Source organism: Leguminivora glycinivorella, chromosome 12 (genome assembly GCF_023078275.1).
Source record: "Leguminivora glycinivorella isolate SPB_JAAS2020 chromosome 12, LegGlyc_1.1, whole genome shotgun sequence".
Classification (NCBI taxonomy): Eukaryota; Metazoa; Arthropoda; class Insecta; order Lepidoptera; family Tortricidae; genus Leguminivora; species Leguminivora glycinivorella.
The window spans coordinates 3,707,416-3,728,793 of NC_062982.1; the positions used below are offsets into that span (position 1 = coordinate 3,707,416).

Consider the following 21,378-nt stretch of genomic DNA (forward strand, 5'->3'; position numbering starts at 1 on the left):
AAATATGTTTAATATTTGTACGGAACCCTCGGTACGCGAGTCCCACTCGCACTTGCCCGGTTTTTGTGGTGGATTTAATCAGCATAAGTAGTAGTAGTAGTAGTAAAACACTTTATTGTACCAGAAAATAATACAACACACAGGAAAAAGAGCTTATTATAAGTACAAAGGCGAACTTATCCCTTTAAGGGATCTCTTCCAGTTAACCTTTGAGCAATTGAGGGAGAATTGGAGATGGTAGGCATACAGTACAAACGGCGCAGGAAACGGGTTCTAGGTAATAATAAATTATAACTTACACTAACATGCAATATATACGAATAAATACATAATATACAACTATACAAATAGCAAATGACATAAATATATAATATATAAATTAAATATATATTTACATAATAAAAGCTACAACTACAAAACCGCATACATCCAATACCTTAGTCTTCATCAGAGAGCCAAAGCTTTTTTAGATAAAAAAAAAATTATATTATATATTATTATTATTTTTTAATTATATTATATCTTACTTTCACTTTTAGAGCGTGCGTTCGTACGAAAAATTTTACTTCATCATCTAAAATATCTGCTATTCAAGCGTTTTTACCACAAATAAAAGCAGGGTTCGCAAACATTTTTCCCGCTTTAATAACAAAATCCAGGTGCGCTAAACCTTTTTCTCTTATCCTCTAAAATTACGACTAGAGTTCATTATAGCCGGTCCGAGCATTTTAGGGCCCTGGCCGTTCGTTCGGTGCACTCTCATAAAAATGCAAATACCGCGGGGGAGAGGGACGGACGCATTATGTTAATTATTGCGAATGCGCCATCTTTTTTACACATTTTTCACCATTTCGTGTGTTTCACCGAGTTCTTATTTATTCCCTCTAAAACGTTTTATCTTTGGATTTACGCCGTATGCTGGTGATTTTTTAAAGCTAAGAGTTTTCGCATATTTTGTGCGAATTTGAATATTGAGATGCGTTTTTGCTTGTTGACGGTTCGTTATTTAAAGAAGTTGCTTTTAGAGACACGAGTTCTATGTGTATAATTGTGGAGAGTACTTTTTAAGTCTGAATAACTTTACAACTATCGGTTTAACTACCTACTAATTTCACATTTTAAAATAATACAACTGGTTTAATTGCTTAAAATTACACTTACACATTTCTGCAACTTCGAATATAATAAATTAAGTACTTTAAATCATATGAATTTCAGATAGAAAGAGCTCCGATTGCCTATATTAACACGCTTTTATTAGGTCGTCGTGTATGTAACTAACTATGTAATGGAATCTAAGGAGGCTAATTTAACCATCTTCCAAGGATCGTAGCGTAATGAAAATTGGCAGCTGTATGTAATTCTGATGACAATACAATAATATGGTACTGTTGAACTGATCTGATGATGGAGCCGGACGATATAAACTGGAACTACATGATGGAACATCGTATCATAGCAGTTTTTGGGTTTCTTAGAAAAGTCTTGTAATGAACTTTGACTACGATAAGGTTTCAAGGTCTGATGATGAAGCCGGAAGATAATTCGATGCTGGAAAGGCTAATTGACTAACAGACCATTTTTGGGCATATGGAGTTATATACATCATTGGAATCAGCGATTTTTTCTGCGTCTAACGAGCCGGGTTTCAAAACGATCTGAAGACTTTTTTGGCTTGTTAGCAATTTGGAAAAAGGAAATTCACTAAAAACATTTTCTCTAACAAGCCACTTTTTTGACAAATTATTGAGATACTGGCTATATGTTAAAGCCAAAAACACTTGTTTGGATGTTAGTCAATTACGTTTAGAGTAATTTTATATGTTTTAGTTTATAAGTCATTTTACCGGAATCAAAAAATGTTATGATTATACGTTAACCATTTTTCTAGAACCGCGGTAGTAAAGAACTGCACGTTAGCCGTTTAACCAGAACCGCGGCAGTCAAAAACTGCACGTTAGTCGTTTATCCCAACCGGCGAAATAGTGGCTTAGGTGGTTTACCTAAACACTTTTCTAATTTTATATTTTTTTAATAAACAATTTGATAGTATGACACAATGCTGTTTTTTTAAATGAAATTGTTGTATTATGTTTCAAAAGTGCATAAATACACTTAAAATATCTTGCACAAATAAGTTTAACTTAATTAAAGATTCTTTCATGACAAATACAATAGTTTTCAGTATGACAGTTTCTAAAAATAGGTGTTAGTTTTTGGTGAAGTGCCTTTTAAGCTGTTATACCAGTGTTTCATAATGTTAGCTAGTGGCTGTTATGCATTTTCTTCGATTCTACTTTTGTTTGAAACGTCTTATTATATGTTCTTTTGGGTTGGGTTTTAAAGCTAATTGTTGCATAAGTTAAGTATCCGTTCCCTAAGAAACTATGAATATGGTGGTTAGAACTTTATCCTGGCTTTGAAAAAATGACAATTGTCTAACGTGCTCTTTATTTCGTAAATACGTACATATATCGGAATACAATCATATTGATCAAATAAACAATACAAAGACCTCCAACTTCGTAGTACGTCGTTTTATTGTATAATAGATAAATAAAAAGTTATGATTTTTTTTCAAAAAAAAAAAGTTTATTTTGGCTCTCCTGTAAAGTTTGCAAAATGCACGTTAGTCAATTAGCCTTTCCAGCGTCGATATGAACTGGAACTACATGATGGAACATCGTATCATAGCTGTTTTTGGGTTTCTTAGAAAAGTCTTGTAATGAACTTTGACTACGATTAGGTTTCAAGGTCTGATGATGGAGCCGGAAGATATGAACTGGAACTACATGATGGAACATCGTATCATAGCAGTTTTTGGGTTTCTTAGAAAAGTCTTGTAATGAACTTCGACTACGATAAGGTTTCAAGGTCTGATGATGAAGCCGACAGATATGAACTAGAACTACATGATGGAACATCGTATCATAGCTGTTTTTGGGTTTCTTAGAAAAGTCTTGTAATGAACTTTGACTACGATAAAGTTTCAAGGTCTGATGATGAAGCCGGAAGATATGAACTGGAACTACTTGATGGAAAATCGTATCATAGCTGTTTTTGGGTTTCTTAGAAAAGTCTTGTAATGAACTTTGACTACGATTGGGTTTCAAGGTCTGATGATGGAGCTGGAAGATATAAACTGGAACTACATGATGGAACATCGTATTATAGCTGTTTTTAGGTTTCTTAGAAAAGTCTTGTAATGAACTTTGACTAGTTACGATTAGGTTTCAAGGTCTGATGATGGAGTCGGAAGATATGAACTGGAACTACTAAAAAGATCAACGTAGTATTTAAAATAAGTTGGGATAGGGTTTTCTTGTGACCCTGAAGAGCAAACAATGGGGGGCTCGGGGGGCGAAGCCCCCCGCAAAAAACAAGGATCAACGTAGTATTTAAAATAAGTTGGGATAGAGTTTTCTTGTGACCTTTAAGAGCAAAAAAAGGGGGGCTCGGGGGGCGAAGCCCCCCGCAAAAAAGAAAGATCAACGTTATATTTAAAATAAGTTGGGATATGGTTTTCTTGAGACCCTTCAGAGCAAATAATGGGGGGCTCGGGGGGCGAAGCCCCCCGCAAAAAAGAAGGATCAACGTAGTATTTAAAATAAGTTGGGATAGAGTTTTCTTGTGACCTTTAAGAGCAAATAAAAGGGGGCTCGGGGGGCGAAGCCCCCTGCTTAAAAGAAAGATCAACGTAATATTTAAAATAAGTTAGGATAGGGTTTTCTTGAGACCCTTCAGAGCAAATAAAGGGGGGCTCGGGGGGCGAAGCCCTCCGCAAAAAAGAAGGACTAACGTAGTATGGAAAATAAGTTGGGTTAGGGTTTTCTTGTGACCCTGAAGAGTAAGAATAAGGGGGGCTCAGGGGGCGAAGCCCCCCGCATAAAAGAAAGATCAACGTAATATTTAAAATAAGTTGGGATATGGTTTTCTTGAGACCCTTTAGAACAAATAATGGGGGGCTCGGGGGGCGAAGCCCCCGCAAATAAAAAGGATCAACGTAGTATTTAAAATAAGTTGGGATAGGGTTTTCTTGTGACCCTTCAGAGCAAATAAAGGGGGGCTCGGGGGGCGAAGCCCCCCGCAAAAAAGAAGGATCAACGTAGTATTTAAAATAAGTTGGGATAGGGTTTTCTTGTGACCCTTAAGAGCAATCAACGTAGTATATAAAAAAGGTGGGTGTGGGTTTTCGTGCGAACCTTAAGAGCGAAAATAAGGTGGGGGGTGGGGGGGTTGGCTTTATCAACGAAAATGTTCACTCCACGCCACTGCTAAGCATGTCGCCGAAGGTCTACGGATCCCAGAGCCACTGTCAGTCTTTTAGTTGCTTAGCAAAATGTCGCGTCCACGTTCCATATCCAGGTTCAACCCCACGTAAATATACTAGAGTGTGACTGAGAAAATTCAACCCTTTGTCTCTTTTTAATTTCTGTATTGCATTAATCTTCAAATTAGCGCACCACTATGAAAAAAATTTCGCGCTCGCTACGCTCGCCATTTTTTCCCTACATGCTAAAATTTCTTCCCAAACCTGCCAAAACTCAAATTCTCTCAACCAACCCACACAACCCTAATCGATTGCACAGGCCGGCATTGGCTCCTAGTGATTTCAAGTTGGGCATCTACCGTGCACAAGATGCAAGGCACTACGCAGTGGTGTACTTAGGGTCCCGTACTTTTGCGGTTGGACAAGCGCATGTGGCCCTGAGTAGAGTAAAATCACTTAGTGGTCTCCAGATAGAAGAGCTAGATTGTTCTAAGCTGACAGGTAAAACACCATGCAATACAGACACACTGGCGGAGATGGAGAGAATGTGGGATCAATAAAATATAAATTGAAATAAAAATAAAAATTCAATGAATCAATGAATGACTTTATTGCGATAAACTTGGTACCTATACATCAGGTGGTATTAATTATAATTAAGTAGCAATACGTGTTAAGCCACAAATGGCTTGCGAAATTCGCCTACTTGAAATAAATTTATGTTTAAATTTTAATGATATTTCATTATTAACGACTAAAAAGTATAAAATAAATTTATAGTTTAAAAAACACTAGTAAAACACGCTTTTATAAATGCACGTAAAAGCCAAAAATAAATTATGGATCGTTCAAGTTGTCTCTATTTCTGGGATGAAGAGTAAACTATGTGCTTTTAATTATAATATTTGATTGTAAAAGCGTGGGGCGCTTCAGTCGTGCTGCAAGTCCTTAGCGCGCCAATCTGTGTAAACTGCTTCTCGTAACATTGCTTAACTTGATTTCTCAGCAAGTTATACAAAAAGTATTTCCTGTTACAGCGCCCCACGCTTTTACAATCAAATATTATAATTAAAAGCACATAGTTTACTCTTCATCCCAGAAATAGAGACAACTTGAACGATCCATAATTTATTTTTGGCTTTTACGTGCATTTATAAAAGCGTGTTTTACTAGTGTTTTTTAAACTATAAATTTTTTTACTGTAATAGGTACTTGGTTAAGTAATCACAATTTATAAAGTAGTATATATAAACTCGCGTTATATGTACAATTTTTGAAAGCCTCAACCGGCTCATTATACATATCTGGGAGGCAAGTATGGTCGCGCGATAAATGATAAAACATCAGGCTATCACTATCACACTATTAGTAAGTGCATAGGGACGGCCCCATGTTGACTACTGATGTGGTAAATGGTCTATTCCGAATCTCTACACATAATCACCTAAGATGTATAAGTATGTGCCTATAAAATTAAAATAGTAGAAGCACAAAATAAAACCAGTTTTATTAAGAAGCATTCCATTGTTTCAAGCATATCGTAAACTCTTTATTTCGATCCTAAAGAATGCAGTACAAAGCTCATTGCTCCTTACAATAAAACTTTAATATGCAGTACTTTAAAATCCCCTCTAAAAGAGACTATTATGTTGATGTATCTCGGATTTAACGGTGTCTTTTACTTGCATTTTACAACTATTATAAAAAAATAAAATTGGAACAGGTTTAGGCAAAATTCATGCCAGATCTGATTGGATCAAACGGAACTATATATAATTTATTTATTTATTTATTGTGTTATATCAGTAAGCTGAAATAAATGTCATAAACAAAGAAAAAAACAGCGTTCTCCGTTTTAGCCACGGATGCCTGAACCACTCGGCCATTCGGTCACGGTGGCAAGGGTCGAAATTTTCAAGTATATGACACAATTCCCGAAGCTTGTGGCGTGTTTTTTTTTGTTTTCATATGACATAGTTTAATATTATTATCAGTTTACAGTTTAATAGTAGTGTGTCTACTAAAAATTAACAAATTAAAATATTTTCTATGAAGATTATTTAATTAGTTCTAAGAACATAGGTACCAGTAAGATAAAAACTTTACAATTTCACAAAGTTCTTTTTGACAATTTGTGCCCTGTTTTACCACAGTGACATTGCCGTTTGACATTAACAATATTGTGCCTATTTCTGGCATCATATACTCAGCGTAACTTACTTGTTTTACTAGCAATCAAGTGTCAGAGTTGTGTGACCATTGTCACTGTAGTAAAACAGGCCACTGCTTGTAAAGTTGTCTCATATAAACGTAAAAATAATGACAATGACATTAGAATAAGCCGAACTCTGTCCCCTTTTCCTACATCAGTGTTTTTCAAAGTGTGGGTCGCGACCCCAAGGGGGGTCGCGGCATCTATCCAAGGGGGTCGCGAAGTTCAGCTTTATGATAAACTGGTTACGTTTTTTTTTTAACTTAAAAAAGTCAAATTCTTGAAAATGAAAAGGTTAACCTTAAAAAATTATTTTTATGATAAATAAATAAATTGTGTTTATTTATTGAAGACGTCAGCTCGCATAAATATGAAGTAGCAAATGGGATCAAAACTTTAAGGGCTTCTTTTACTAAATGCAGCCATTCTTTTAACCCCGAACGCATCAATTGAAATGGTGCTTCTTTCACCGAGGCGTTGAGATCGGCCAGCTCAATGGACTTCATATTTAAAAAAATATTCAAGATCCAACTTTCCATCACCAATCAATGTTTCAATTGAGAAATAACTTTGGGGTTGGTTTTTTAAACTTTGCAAGCTCTCCACCATATCTGATGATATTTCTTGAATGATTTTAGCCATGCAAGGGAAATAATCAAACTGCATACGCATGCTGTGTTAAAATGTAGTCCACAACTCAATTTTTGCTAGAAATCCGTTAACTTTATCTTTTTCTCTAATTATGTTTTCGTCCCTTTCTTTGCAGACTTGCGATCATAACATTTAAGTGGTCAAAGATACCGACAAGATATGCTACTTTCAATATCGTAACATAATCAGCAACAATATTGTAAAAATATTAATAATTCTGATTGAAGCTCTATAACGCGTGTCAAAACCCTTCCTCTCGAAAGCCACCTCACCCCTGAGTTATAAGTGATAAAGTGGGTGTACTTACCTACGCATACTATTCGCAATAGACGAGTTTGCGAACCTTTGATCGAATTTACTACTTTTATTTGTAAAAGTTGTAAATTCGATTCGATTCAATGTGCTGAAAGATGTATGAATAGTACATTACGATACAAGTGCGTAAAAAGGAAGCTCGAAATGAGTGGCGATAAATTTTAAATCGACACGAGTTACGAATTTCCTTTTCGCACGTGTATCGTGTGACGTTTTTCAGTACAGATGAGCCTCCGAAGTTTCGACCTGGCATATAATGAACCACTTCTAGAACTAGTGCGTAAAAAAACGAACATCTGTACTGAAATAGTACATTACGATACAAGTGCGTAAAAAAGGAAGTTCGAAACGAGTGGCGATAAATTAAAACACGACCGTAGGGAGTGTTTTAAATCGACACGAGTTACGAATTTCCTTAACGCACGTGTATCGTACGACGTTTTTCAGTATAGATGAGCCTCCGAAGTTTCGACCTGACATATAATGAACCACTTCTATACTTCTTCTTCACTTTCTTCTCGAACTAGTGCGTAAAAAAACGACCATCTGTACTGAACAATTTATTACATCCTTCAGCAGTAAGTTATTGGTAATATTAGAAACGAGGTATGGGGGTCGCGAAAAAATTTGAGAGGTCATAATGGGCCGTGGCACCATAAAGTTTGAAAAACACTGTCCTACATAAACGAAAAACGTTACATTCCAGCATTACGCAAACTCCAGCAATCGCAACTTGAACAATTAGTACAAAACGGTTCCACCAGGACGTAACGATGCGTTCAACATGCGGCTGCGTTACGTTCCACAAGCGGGTTTACATTTGTTAGGCATTGTTTACATGAGAATTTGCTGCATTTTCAGCAGGTTGTTTTATAAGTATGTTTGTTTGATATACAAGTACACATAATGTGTGTTTGTAATTTTAATTCTTTTACTGAAGTAAACTTTTTTGGCTTAAAATATTTTTAAAGTTAAATACTAATAAATATCAGCCGCTTGATATCAGAAAGGCGCAAACTAAGCTCTCATTTAAGCGCATGTCGCGCAAGCATTTTTTTGACAAGCTCACTGGTTAATTTGTTTATCATAGGCATAGTATTCTTTGCACTGAGTACATAAAGTATGTAGTATATCTATATGTATGTATGTAATTATATATATGTAAGTTTATGTATATTTATAGATATATATGTGTGTGTAGTTTATCATTGACAATATGTATTATTTGCTACAATTATGTTTCATTTTCAGTTATCTATTTTTTTTAAGCCTGCACCCACTACTCTTTCTGTTTAGTCTGTTGGTTGACTGGTAGAGAATGTCTTTAGGCATTAAGTCCGCCATTTGTACTTTATTTGTTATATTGTGCAATAAAGTTTAAATAAATAAAAAAATACTAACAGACCCAACTTTAAAAGACACATAAATACATGAATCCTAAAAATTCCCGCAAAATCAAAGATGCAAACAGATGACAATAAAGTTACAGGGAAATCAAAATAAAGAAAGAAAATTTGAAATAAAACGTAATTATGCGGATTTCTGCCTAAGCGTAACCATTCAATGAATACTTTAAAAATCATTATGACAGAAATACAAAAAGATGTTGATTTTACAGGTTGATACTTTTTGCATCACAACATTTAATCACAACATTTAATCATTTCTGCTTCATAAAGGATAAAGGTTAATCCAATTTCTATCTACTTGATATCTTATTTGGTGCATTACCTAAACCAAAAGACTAGGTACCAAATTGGTATACACCAAGAATTGCACAGAATCACGTCTTTAGAAAGACGTTGTAATTCATCTCATGGTGTTGCGTTCCACGCAGGAACATAACGATTTCGCTTTACGAGGGTATGCTGAGATGAATTGCGTTGCGAAGATATGGCTTTGAAATGTTATAGATACAGTTGTTGTAAGGAGCGTTATGGGTACTGAGAATGTTATATGCTCCTTTAGCCAGTTTCTCATAAGGTTTGCCACCCTGATTTGCAAACCTGTTTTTTTTTTCTTTTTTTAATTTAAAATATGAGGCATGGAACTTTTACAGTAACAGTTGCCTTATGGGGCATACAATGTTATTTTTTTTTAGTCAGTTTCCCATTCATAAATATCCTTATCAGGTTTTCAGCTTTGCAATCCCCTGGCTTTGATCCTGACGATTTTTGCTTGCTTATTGGAGGAATGCGTTAAATTGAGGACAAATAGGAATTTGCGCAGGAGCACGAAGCGATAATTTACTGAAATTATTGAATATACTTGCACTAATATTTAAATGAATCCATAATGTCACTAATTCACTATCCAGTGAATGGACTACGCTAGTTTCGCTACGCTTGTATTGAAAACCGGACATACGATCCCTTTAAGAGGATACGGTAGCGAAAATGCTAAAATGGAAAGGAGCCCCCCTTTCAACTTGGGAATTTCAGTTAAATATACAATCGAAAAAAAATTGTCCATTAAGAACAACTCAGTCAAAAGATATTTCAAAAAAATCTTTAAAATCGAGGTTCCGCTCTCGACTCTTTTCTCCTTCAAAACTTAATCAATCGGAACGAAATTTGAGAATCTGAATAACAATGAAATAATCTATGTCGGACCGTTTAGCTTTTTTGGTTAATTGTTACCAATCTTGAGTATCACTACTTTTTTTGCACCACAATGAAAAAGGTCGTTTTTGGAAATTTTTGATTGGCTCTAGAGTCTTTAAAAAGCAGAATATCAAAAAAATCAAAACGGTCCGACACAGATAAAAATAATAACAATCTGTGTTGAAAAAAACATTGCTATATCTTCAAAAATCAGGGAGGAAATAGTCGAGAGCGTTTGTATGGGGAATTGACCCCTACCGTATCGTCTTAATGTGATTTCTTATTAAGCAAGCTTTTTATACATAAATTAAAAAATGTACCATTTATTTTGCCCCAAATTTTTCATTTAACGCTTCAATACTACTCAGATCGCCTGGAACACTGTATTAAAATGTAAATATGAATAGCAAAGGCTCTAAGGCTTACAAAGTAGAAAATTAATGAATGCATCGCGACGGCGAAGAATAGAACAGCGCCATCTAGTGAGAGGCGACACAAAGCTGTTTGTTTGGCCCCGGTTTATGGAAAATACGTAAATGTCGTTACAGATTTTCATATGTTTTATTTATGGGTTACTCTGTTTTATTATCTAACTATATTTTTCATGTAGCCTCGCTGTAAAAGAGTAGTTTGGGATAATGGAACTTTGCTAGACAACTAGGGAACAAATCAAATTATTTATTGAATATTTTTAGATTTGTGGCGGTGTAGCGGGCGGGTGGTCTAGTGATAAAGACGTTAGCCACGTAAGCTGAAGACCCGGGTTCGATTCACAGCTCGGCCACCAGTGCCCCTTGTCGTTTTTGCTTTCGTGTATGATATCTATTTCAATTTATAATTTGGTACACAACTTGTCTTTTCTTACAACCACTATGTAAGCATCTTTCACAAAATATTATTTATAGGAAAAATTACGTCCGTTAACGCGAAATGTTCTTATTCAGCCTTGATACACAGAGATAAAATTTGTCAAAATCATCAGCAAAATTCATCGTCAAATTCAGTGGCGGGAAAACTTTTTTTCAGCCTGCAGTACCTATATTCTTTGCTTTGCAAGAAAATAATGTACTTAATAGAAATCTGTATATACTATCGGTATATGCATATTTCCTTAAAAAGTGTTTCCTCTTAAGTAAATAAAATTAACAAAACGAAAAACAAGTTAGAGACACTCATAGTGTCCGAAAGTTGGTGACCGCGTCCGCGTCATACGGGTGTAACTTGCCTTTATTTAGTTAGTTAGTTTAGGGTTAGTTAGATGTAACCCTTCCTTAGGGTTAGTTAGATGTAACCCTTCCTTATTAACTCAAGAGTTATGTGTTTTGTAGATAACTTATGCTCTTATTACATTACCAAGAAATAACTATGACGCTAAGGAACTCATCGTTTCCGTTTGCAATTTTTTCAACTCTTTGAAAGCTATTTAGATTTTTTTTGTAAAGAAACATTATTTATAACTCACTTGCTACATATAGGGAAACCCATGCCTAATCTATGACAAACGCTAGGGGCTGTAAGATTAATTATGAAAATATTTATGTGTATAGGATGGAATATGCTTTATTTATTTGTTATCATCCGGAAAAAATAAGTAATAGAAAAAATAATACCACTGAAACCACTGGTAAAAGATAAAATGTTATAACCGTTACACATTGCTTATTAATATTCACTGAGTTACAAAATGGGTTTCTTTCAACTCGCATAATTATTCGCTACAAAAGTTAATTAATCAAATGCACAGCCGTTTGAAAAAGTCCGCTTTGAACATTTTAACGTAATATGACTCTGAAAGTACAGGGAACAAACAAACAGTGACCCATACATTATAGAAAGTTACGGGCGAGGGACTAAAGCTAGGAACATACTACGCGGACGTTCGCGGTTGCGCGACCGCGACCGATCAGTGTGCACGGTCTTCGGGACGTAGCTTCGGCAGACCAAAACATGCAGCGAGCCAGATTTCGATCGGACGTCCGTGCGCTCAAGGCCACGTCCACGACCGACGACCGATAGTTTGCACGGTTAAGTGTATATTCATTGTCTAGATCCGCGACCGCGGTCGCGCGACGGCGGACGTCCGCGTAATATGTTCCTAGCTTGATGCTGGTTTCAGTGTAACGCCGTGGCTTGCGTGTCGCGCAACGGCGATGCGACGCATACGAAATCAAACCTTATCGATATGGAAGTAGACGATGCGATGAGACGCGACGGCGACGATCGCGCGACCGTCGCCCACGCAAGACACGGCGTCACGCGGACCGTCCGACAGCGCCACCAATTTGTATGAAGTTGATATTGTTGGACCCGTCCGCGCCACTCTAAAACGCTCGCACGATAGTGGAGCGATTTTCATCAAACATGCCTAAGAACACTTCCCACTAATTCAGCTTTAAACAAAAAAGAAACGGAATCTAAATCGGTTCATCCATTAGGGAGCTACGATGTCACAGACACACAGAAAGATATACAGACACGTCAAACTTACAGCACCCCGTCGTTTTTGCGTCGAGGGTTTCCTAAGAGGTTAGACAACAATATAGGTATTATACAAATGCTTACAGTAGTACATAGAAAACATCTCAGTAACAAATATCTCATATCATGTGAATACACAGTAAAGTTCAAGAAGCTTAATCTTTGATTACATAACCTTCAAACCTAGATTTAAATTCACTCCCAAGAATTCTACTCAGCTCAACAAACATCCCAAAATCCGTGTTCCAAAATCTTAAGCACCATACATAATATCCGAAGCGTATGTTTGCTTGACGCTCAGCCACCCAATAAGTCTAAAAGTCCTAATTTTGGGAGCGCTGGGTAAAGTTTGGGCACATAAATCAGCCAGAGTGTACTTGAGACCGGGACGGTACAGTTGTCCTATATTTTAAATGTTTACTCTGTACGTGATTTTAGGATGAGACTTGGAGGAGATTTTAAATATCTTTCAGAATTGTTTTTTAAATAATATTAATGATCTTTGTAAACATTTTCAAGGCCCATTTTTGATGTGTTGAAAATGAAAAATGAAAATGAAAATGAAAAATGAAAAAGTTTATTAGGTTAATAATGTGTTGTATTTTTAATTACTGCTGTAAAATTGACCTTGACGTTTGAAACTGTTAAATCGATTTAGATAGTTTAAATTTGTTACATATACCGATAGTTCGAGTCCCGGAAAAGTTTTATCCCAAAAACCTTACTTCTATATTAAGAGGTAATTGAGCCATCGCCTGTTAATTGATGTGAGAACTTTGTTCAAATTGAATTATTGCCATTATTTTTTCATCAGGCGCTATCCAAGGATATCCATCCACGCACTCGAAATCGCGGACAAAAGCTATTAAGTCACGTGATCAAAAATGTGTCATGGTCGTATAACTAAATCAACATAATCCAATTGGATTCCAAAATTCAGTATTCCTAAATGATTCAGTGTTTCAAATTCAGTAAATTGTTGCCGAGTGTACCTACTCGAGACGAGACGAGGTGCAGTGGGAATAAATTGTATTGTCCTTAATAGTGCGGGTTTGAGTCCGTGTTCTCATTAAATGAAAGGTAAGAGAGTCTCTGTTTTGTCGAAGCAACAGGCCTATTAGGTTGTCTATTGTTTGCCCGACAGTCATTTAACATAATATTCATTTGCCCGAATCTAACTTGCCTGAATTTCATTTGCCCGAATGATTTGTTTACCATAAAAATCATATGACATACTCGTTGTTTATCCGAATATTACCTTCCATAATCATACAATGCCATACTATTTGTTAGCCATATTATTAAGTGCAATAATATGGTTTCATAGAATATTCAAACGCCATAAGCAATTATTGCCATATTAATTGTTGCCCATATTATTACCTAACCTAACCTACTTTCTGATAGCAGTTTCATTTTCCAGGGGTCACAGTTCTAACCTAACCTACTTTTCCAGCAGTTTCATTCTCCAGGGGGTCACAGTTCTAACCTAACCTAACCTACTTTCTGATAGCACTTTCATTTTCCAGGGGTCGCAGTTCTAACCTAACCTAACCTACTGTCTGATAGTATTTTCATTTTCCGGGGGGTCACAGTTCTAACCTAACCTAACCTACTTTTCAAGCAGTTTCCTTTTCCAGAGGTTCACAGTTCTAACCTAACCTAACCTACTTTCTGATAGCAGTTTCATTTTCCAGGGGTCACAGTTCTAACCTAACCTAACCTACTTTCTGATAGCAGTTTCATTCTCTAGTCTTTCTAGTACCTATTATAGTAGTTTTCGATTCTGCCAAAGCACATTATGGAAATTGACTTTTCTGGACGCTAATTTGTATGACAAATGATGGTATGGAATGTGGTAATTACGGATTTCGATGATTCTGACAAATGACATTATGGAAACTGACTTTATGGGAAATAAAGTTTCTGGCACTAGATTAATATAGTAAACAATGATTATGGCATAAGATGTTATGAGAAACAATATTATGATTGTTGAATAGGATGGCAAATAAAATTATGGCAAATGAAATTCTGGCAAATGGGGGTATCCCGGCCTATTATGCTTGCGATGTTATCACCTATCTACGTGGATAAAACATCCGTCACGTTCTGGCAAGTCTTCAACTTACGTTAGTGTGTATTGGTCGAAGCTATTGGTGCATGTTCTATTCGGTAGGGATGTAGTAGAGTTTAATAAATGAAACACATGTTGACTCTCCAAGGCATCAATATGTAATGTCGATTAGAATACAGATAGAATAAGCTGATCATTATGAGTAATACAGTTTCCATATATAAAGCATCTAGCCTACTTAATCTAATTAGGTATGCTTACACATCACACCTTCCCCCCTATTTTTTTTTTTTTTTTTTTTTTTTTTTAGAAAAGAAAAAAAAATATTACACAAAAAAAAATCATGTTTAACAAACTTTCAAATTAACCTACAATAAAAATACAGGTCAATCACTTTTATGTGTTATTGTATAATACGACACGCTCATAATTATGGTGAGGTGATTACTCTCTTAGGTTACGATAACAATAATATAATGAAATGTGACGCACACCTGGTGCACCGATGAGTCAATGATTATGACTAACTTATTACTAGCATAACTCGTTACATAAAATAAGGAATAGTTCTATTTTTATGGATTACATTTTGTTTATTTCCTATAGAAACTTTTACATTAACATCCATGTCTTCAATAACAGAGTATGGACCTAAATACACTGGGTCCATTTTTTCACGTCCTTCTTTTTTCACTAATAATAAATCGCCTATTTTATACTTAATTGGATTACATGTTTTATCATATCTTTCTTTTCTTAACTGCTTTGACATAATTAAATTATTTCTGGCGTCTTCCTGAGCCTTTTGCAATCTATACCTTAAAGCTATCGGATAATCATCGAAGTTATACACAGGATCTATATTATTATTAGTTATATTAGTTGGTAAATTACAAAGTTTTCCGAATACTAATTCGAAGGGAGTATACTTAGTTTCAGAATGCATAGTCGTGTTATAACTGAAGCACCAGAATTGAAGCCAGTTGCTCCATTCGTGAGCCTGGTTATCCGTCTGGATTCTGAGGAAAGCTCCCAGGGCCTTATGAGAGTTCTCCAAAGAACCGAGACTCTCATGGTGATATGCCGTGGATTGTATCTGATTTATTTTTAACAATTTACACGTATTTCGCATAGTTGAAGAAATAAATTCAGAACCTCGGTCTGTTGCTATCTCGCGCGGGATGCCGTAATGTAAAATAAAACCTTCAACGAATGCTCGCGCGACCGTTTCGGTCTCTTTATTGGGTAATGGGTAAGCCCATACGTACTTAGTGAGCTCGCACTGTATCGTCAATATGTAACTATACCCGTTGTTATCTTTAGTTAAAGGGCCAACTAGATCTAGATACACTTTTTCACATGCCGATGTGGCTGTGGTAGTAATAGACATCGGTTCTTTTATGTGTTTATGGAATTTTTGCTTTTGGCATTTATCGCATTTTTTTACAAAAGCTTTTATGTCATTTTCCATGCTTGGCCAGTAGTAGTGACGTTTTATATTATTCGTCATCCTACGCATACCCGCGTGTCCGCTAGTGGGTAAGATATGAAAATCATTCATGATGACTCGCCTGTCATCTTTATTCTTTACTTCTTTTGCACCCTTTATAATACATAGTCGTGGCCCGGACCACTTACTTATATTTTTTATATGTTGAGCTAGCTCTTTGATAATCTTTTCATTGTCTTTGTTTTTAATAACGCATATTTCGTTAATGTTTATAATATTGCAGAAAGCTTCCAATTCCCTCATGAAGAAAGCTCGTTTCATACATGATAGGGATACTGGTGCAACGCTAATAAGTGACAATGAGGGTGTATATACAAACGTATTGTTTCTGCTATAAATACAATCATTCATTTTCGCACACTTGCGATACTCTTCTGAATTAAAACTTAATTGTGTTGAATTGTTAGGTTTTTTTAGAATTTCGGCCACGTTTGGGTGATCAATCCAACCGTTTTGGAAATCCGTAGTGCCGGCATTTTTTTGCCTTTCTTTCTCTTCCATTCGCTTCTTTTGCCCACGTGTTGTTACGAACATAACTCTTTCACTCATGTCTTTCAGCTGTTCACTAGTTATCTCAACCCTTGATAATGCGTCTGCAGCCACATTATCTTTACCTTTCAAATACTCTACCACAAAATCGTACTCCTGTAAATACAATTTGAACTTGGTTAGGCGGCTGGAGGGATCCTTCATGTTAAATAAATAGACTAACGGCCTATGATCCGTAATTACTCTGAAACGTCGTCCAAATAAATAAGGTCTGAAATATTTTATTCCCCACAAAATAGCTAAAAGCTCTTTCTCAATGGTGGGATAATTTTTCTCCGCTTTGTTTAGGGGTCTACTGGCGTAAGCAACAGGTAAACCATCTCCGTTTGATAAAACGCAGCCTATCGCTATCCCTGACGCATCGGTGTGTATTCTAAACTCGTTATCTTCTGAAAAGTTAGGATATTGTAGCAATGGTGGGTTACTCATTGCTGTTTTTAGGGTATTAAATGCATCTGAACATTCATTAGTCCATACAAAGTCTACGTTTTTTTTTAAATAAATTATTTATTGGCTGAGCTATTTCGGCAAACTTCGGAATAAATTTTCTGTAATAGTTCGCAAACGCTACGAACCTTCTAGCTTCATCTTCATTTTTTGGAGTTGGATAATTTTTAATCGCTAAAATTTTGCTTGGATCTGGTTTGATTCCATCTGACGTAACTAAATGGCCTAAATATAAAATTTCCTTTTTTAGAAACGTACATTTTAGTGGGTTAAGTTTAAAGTTGACTTTCCTCAGCCTCGAAAATACGTCTATTAAATTTTTGCTATGCTCCTGAAGATTTCGTCCCATGACGATAATATCGTCAAGGTAAACGATACATTGTAAGTAATTCAAACCCGTCATTGCAACTGTCATCGCTCTGCTAAACGCACTAGCACTCGTTTTTAGACCCATTGGGAGGCGCTTCATTTGGTAGTGCTTATCAGCCAAAAATGCCGTGTATTGCCTACTCTTAGGGTCGAGTTTTACTTGATAGTATCCTTGATTAAGGTCCAAGGTGCTGAAATAAATCGCACCAGACAGTGAATCCAATATCTCGGTAATATTCGGTAATGGAAATTTGTCATTCTCTATACGCTCGTTAACTTTTCTGTAGTCAATTACGACCCTCCATTTCTTTTCCCCGCTGGAATCTGCTTTTTTAGGTACTATTAACAAAGGACTAGCCCATTCCGAATAGGACTCTTCGATTATGTCATCTCGTAACATTTGATCGATTTGTTTTTTAATTTCCGCTTTTTGAGAGTGAGGCAATCTGTATGGCTTACTGTAAACTGGAGATTCATTAGGCTTTAAATGGATTTTTTGTTCGTAAAGGTTCATGGTATTCAGCTTATCACCTGGTAGGTGAAAAATATCGGCAAACTTAGCGCAAATACTTGAGATGCTGGCGTTTTCTTCCGAATTTAAATAATTCAATTTTAACAAAGAAAGCAACAGTTTCACTCTTTCGGCGTTATTTGGACATTCATCAAAATTAAGAACGTCAAATTCCTCCAGTCGCCTAATTTCGGGAGTAACACACTTAATCCTCACAACCTGCTCTCGCGTGTTCAATAGTTTAACAGTCAAATTACCATCCGTACTTCTAGACAAAGAATTTGCTATGAAAATACCCTCGCATACTTCGCTGGCATAAACAACAAAATCTCCCGCGACATTAATGGGAACTTTTACAAAAATTTCACTTCGCGAAGGTAACTCAATGAATGATTGTTCGTTACTGCTATGTGTAGAGTAAACGCGTACCGGTATAAAGGATGTGCGGTTACCGTTTTTCAATTTCAAAACGTCCGTTTCAAAATCTATATTGCCTCTATATTTTTTTAAGAAATCCTGACCCAGGATCCCGTCCGCGTCAACCGGTAAATTTTCAAAAACATGAAATTTGTGACTAAATGATTCATTTGTCTCATAAAATAAATCGAGATAGCTGTAACCAACAGATGTAATTACACCGCCTAGCCCATTTACGTTTGTTGTGTGTGGGTGAATCATCGGAGCTGTTGGTCTTATCGAACCATATTTGACTGCACTCAATGACGCTCCGGTGTCCAATAGCCATGTCAACGACTTTCCATTTACGTGAAGCTGAACTGAATTCACGTTACCGAAGGCCATAATATAAGGTAAGGTGTTAGTTACGAAAAAACTGAAGATCAGACGATCTGGCTGGTGACTCGTTCGTGTCATTGCACTCACGAGCCGTGTTTACGTACTGCTTATTATGGGGCTTACGGGGTCCGAAACCGTTACCATTATGCCCGTAGCTCTTACGATATCCATGGCCGCGTAAACCACCCCTGAAAGCGCCACCGCCTCTGCCTCTGGGCAAGTAGGAAGCGCGTCCTTCGGTTTTCCTGTACTCGTACTGCGGGTGTCTCGCTGCACCTACCCTACTGTTGAAATATACATTTCCACGACCCGAAGCTATTTGGGCTCTTGCACCCCTACCGCGCACCGCGAACACCTGCTCTGAGGGTGTTGGTGTCATCGCAATCTCTTCATCCTTAGCACCCTGTATTGCGTCTTTAAGAGACGTGTAATTGCGAGCCGATATTACCGTACTTAACCGGTCATTTCGCAAACCACTGGTAAACCTGTGAATAGCCTGCCTTTCATTAAGGGGTTTTAGAACACTGTAAGCACTCGAATCACCATTGGCTTGTGAAATTGTCAGCTTGACAAAAATATCCTCTAAATCTCTACCGAACTGCTCTATACTCTTTCCCGCCTGCCTAGCCGTCTGCAACTGTTTCTGCAAAGCGGTATCCGACCTCCGAGTTAGCAGATGAAGTTTCATATCTGCAATTAAACTCGCTACTGTGGTATAGGTACCTGTTAACCGCAGTTTTGCATTGTAAGACAAACGTGTTTTCAAAACGAAATTTATCAACACCGGGATGTCAGCTTCGACTATCATTGTCCCATACAACTCTATGGCGTCGATTAATTGCAAAGAAACCTTTTCAGTATCATCCATGACGGGCAAAAGAGAGACTGCCGTCTTCAAGTCGAAATTCGATTTGGAACCCATGTTTGAATTAATTAATTGTTGCGATTCCCCGAACAGTTGCAATATTTTAGCATATGCTCTTTCGACTTCCGCAATATACTGTTGTACCTTCGCAATATACTGTGTCGAGGGGCACTTCCCCCTTTTCTACCTTTGAAATATAAATCTCTAAATAGGCATTATACTCGTTATAAACCGACTTTGCTTCCGAAAATTTTTTCTGCCCTAACTTCTCGCTTCTTCTAACTGGCCCAAGCTTAAGCAAATATTCCTTAAAATAATTAATGCGCTTATAAAATTCTAAAACATCTGGCATAACTATAACGAGCCTTAAGCTAATATAACGCCACACGATAAGGTCTACAGTCCATAGGAAAATAATTCACTACACTTACATGATTTCCCGGCAGGCCGATGAAAGTCTTTGTCACTTCACTACACTTACATGATTTTTCCGGTAGTCCGATGAAAGTCTTTGTCACTTAGTTCGTGGTAGGACACTCACACTGCTTTGCCGATCCGCAGCGCTCCAGGAATCCCCACGACAGCCGCTGCCCGCCACCTTAGACGGACGCACGCCTGCGCATCACCATAGCAGCCGCCTGGCGCTCGATCTTCTGCGTCAGACACTTGTGGATCCTTTTCCAGACGAGATAGACGAAGATAACGGTGATCATCACTCCCATAGCCATCGTTATGTATGATTGCCCATCCGCGTGGCTGATGTCCTGACTCGTCCTGGCGCTATTGCCCTGACCGGCCTGAGCTATGATGACCTCTTCCTTCTCCACTCTAGACACAGTTTTCCCCATCTTGAAAATAGCAAACCGACGAAATGCTGCAGAGAAGCCTTAGTGGTCGTAGTTCCTCAACACGCTGACACGCTTTGGCAAGGTCGCCATGTATTGGTCGAAGCTATTGGTGCATGTTCTATTCGGTAGGGATGTAGTAGAGTTTAATAAATGAAACACATGTTGACTCTCCAAGGCATCAATATGTAATGTCGATTAGAATACAGATAGAATAAGCTGATCATTATGAGTAATACAGTTTCCATATATAAAGCATCTAGCCTACTTAATCTAATTAGGTATGCTTACACATCACAAGTGTGAGAGTGACAGGTGTCTTATCCACGTTGATAAGTGATAATATTGCAAGCATAATCGCCTGGAGTTCAGTTTCTGGGTTAACAAAAATCGCGAGAACAAGGCTTACGGCACATATGTTCATGAATAACTTTTAAGATTTGTGCACCTAAATTAAGAATTGCCGATAAGAATATACATGTCATATGTAAATTAAGCAAATAATTACCTTGACACACACAATTACGTGCTAAATACAAATGCGTTTTTAGGGAATAGACTATAGATTTGTCTTGACATATTTTATGTAGGGTTTTTATAGATCTATGCACGACCCCTGTAAATGACGAATAAACAGTAATCGAATAGAAAAAATAATTTACAAAACTACCCACACATTGTATTTCATTGAGCAATCCAGCGTGAAACCTGAATTTGAAAACGGACATAAAAAACGTTCGTCACATAAATCGGGGCGGCTTTGAAAACGTCAGAAAAATGTAATTTACCGCTCTAGGCCGGGAATGTGAGTGACGTCACTGTCAAGGATTGTCGGCCGGGCGTAGGGACTTTAAAAAAATGTTGACGCCCAGTGCGGTAAC

At 37.0% G+C, this 21,378-nt stretch overlaps 1 protein-coding gene across 2 annotated transcripts in view; it reads right to left on the minus strand.

Annotated features, from left to right (window-relative positions):
- The window catches only part of LOC125231594 (low-density lipoprotein receptor-related protein 2), a 490,961-nt gene that overhangs the window by 165,130 nt on the left and 304,453 nt on the right, over nt 1-21,378 (minus strand). The window lies entirely within an intron of this gene.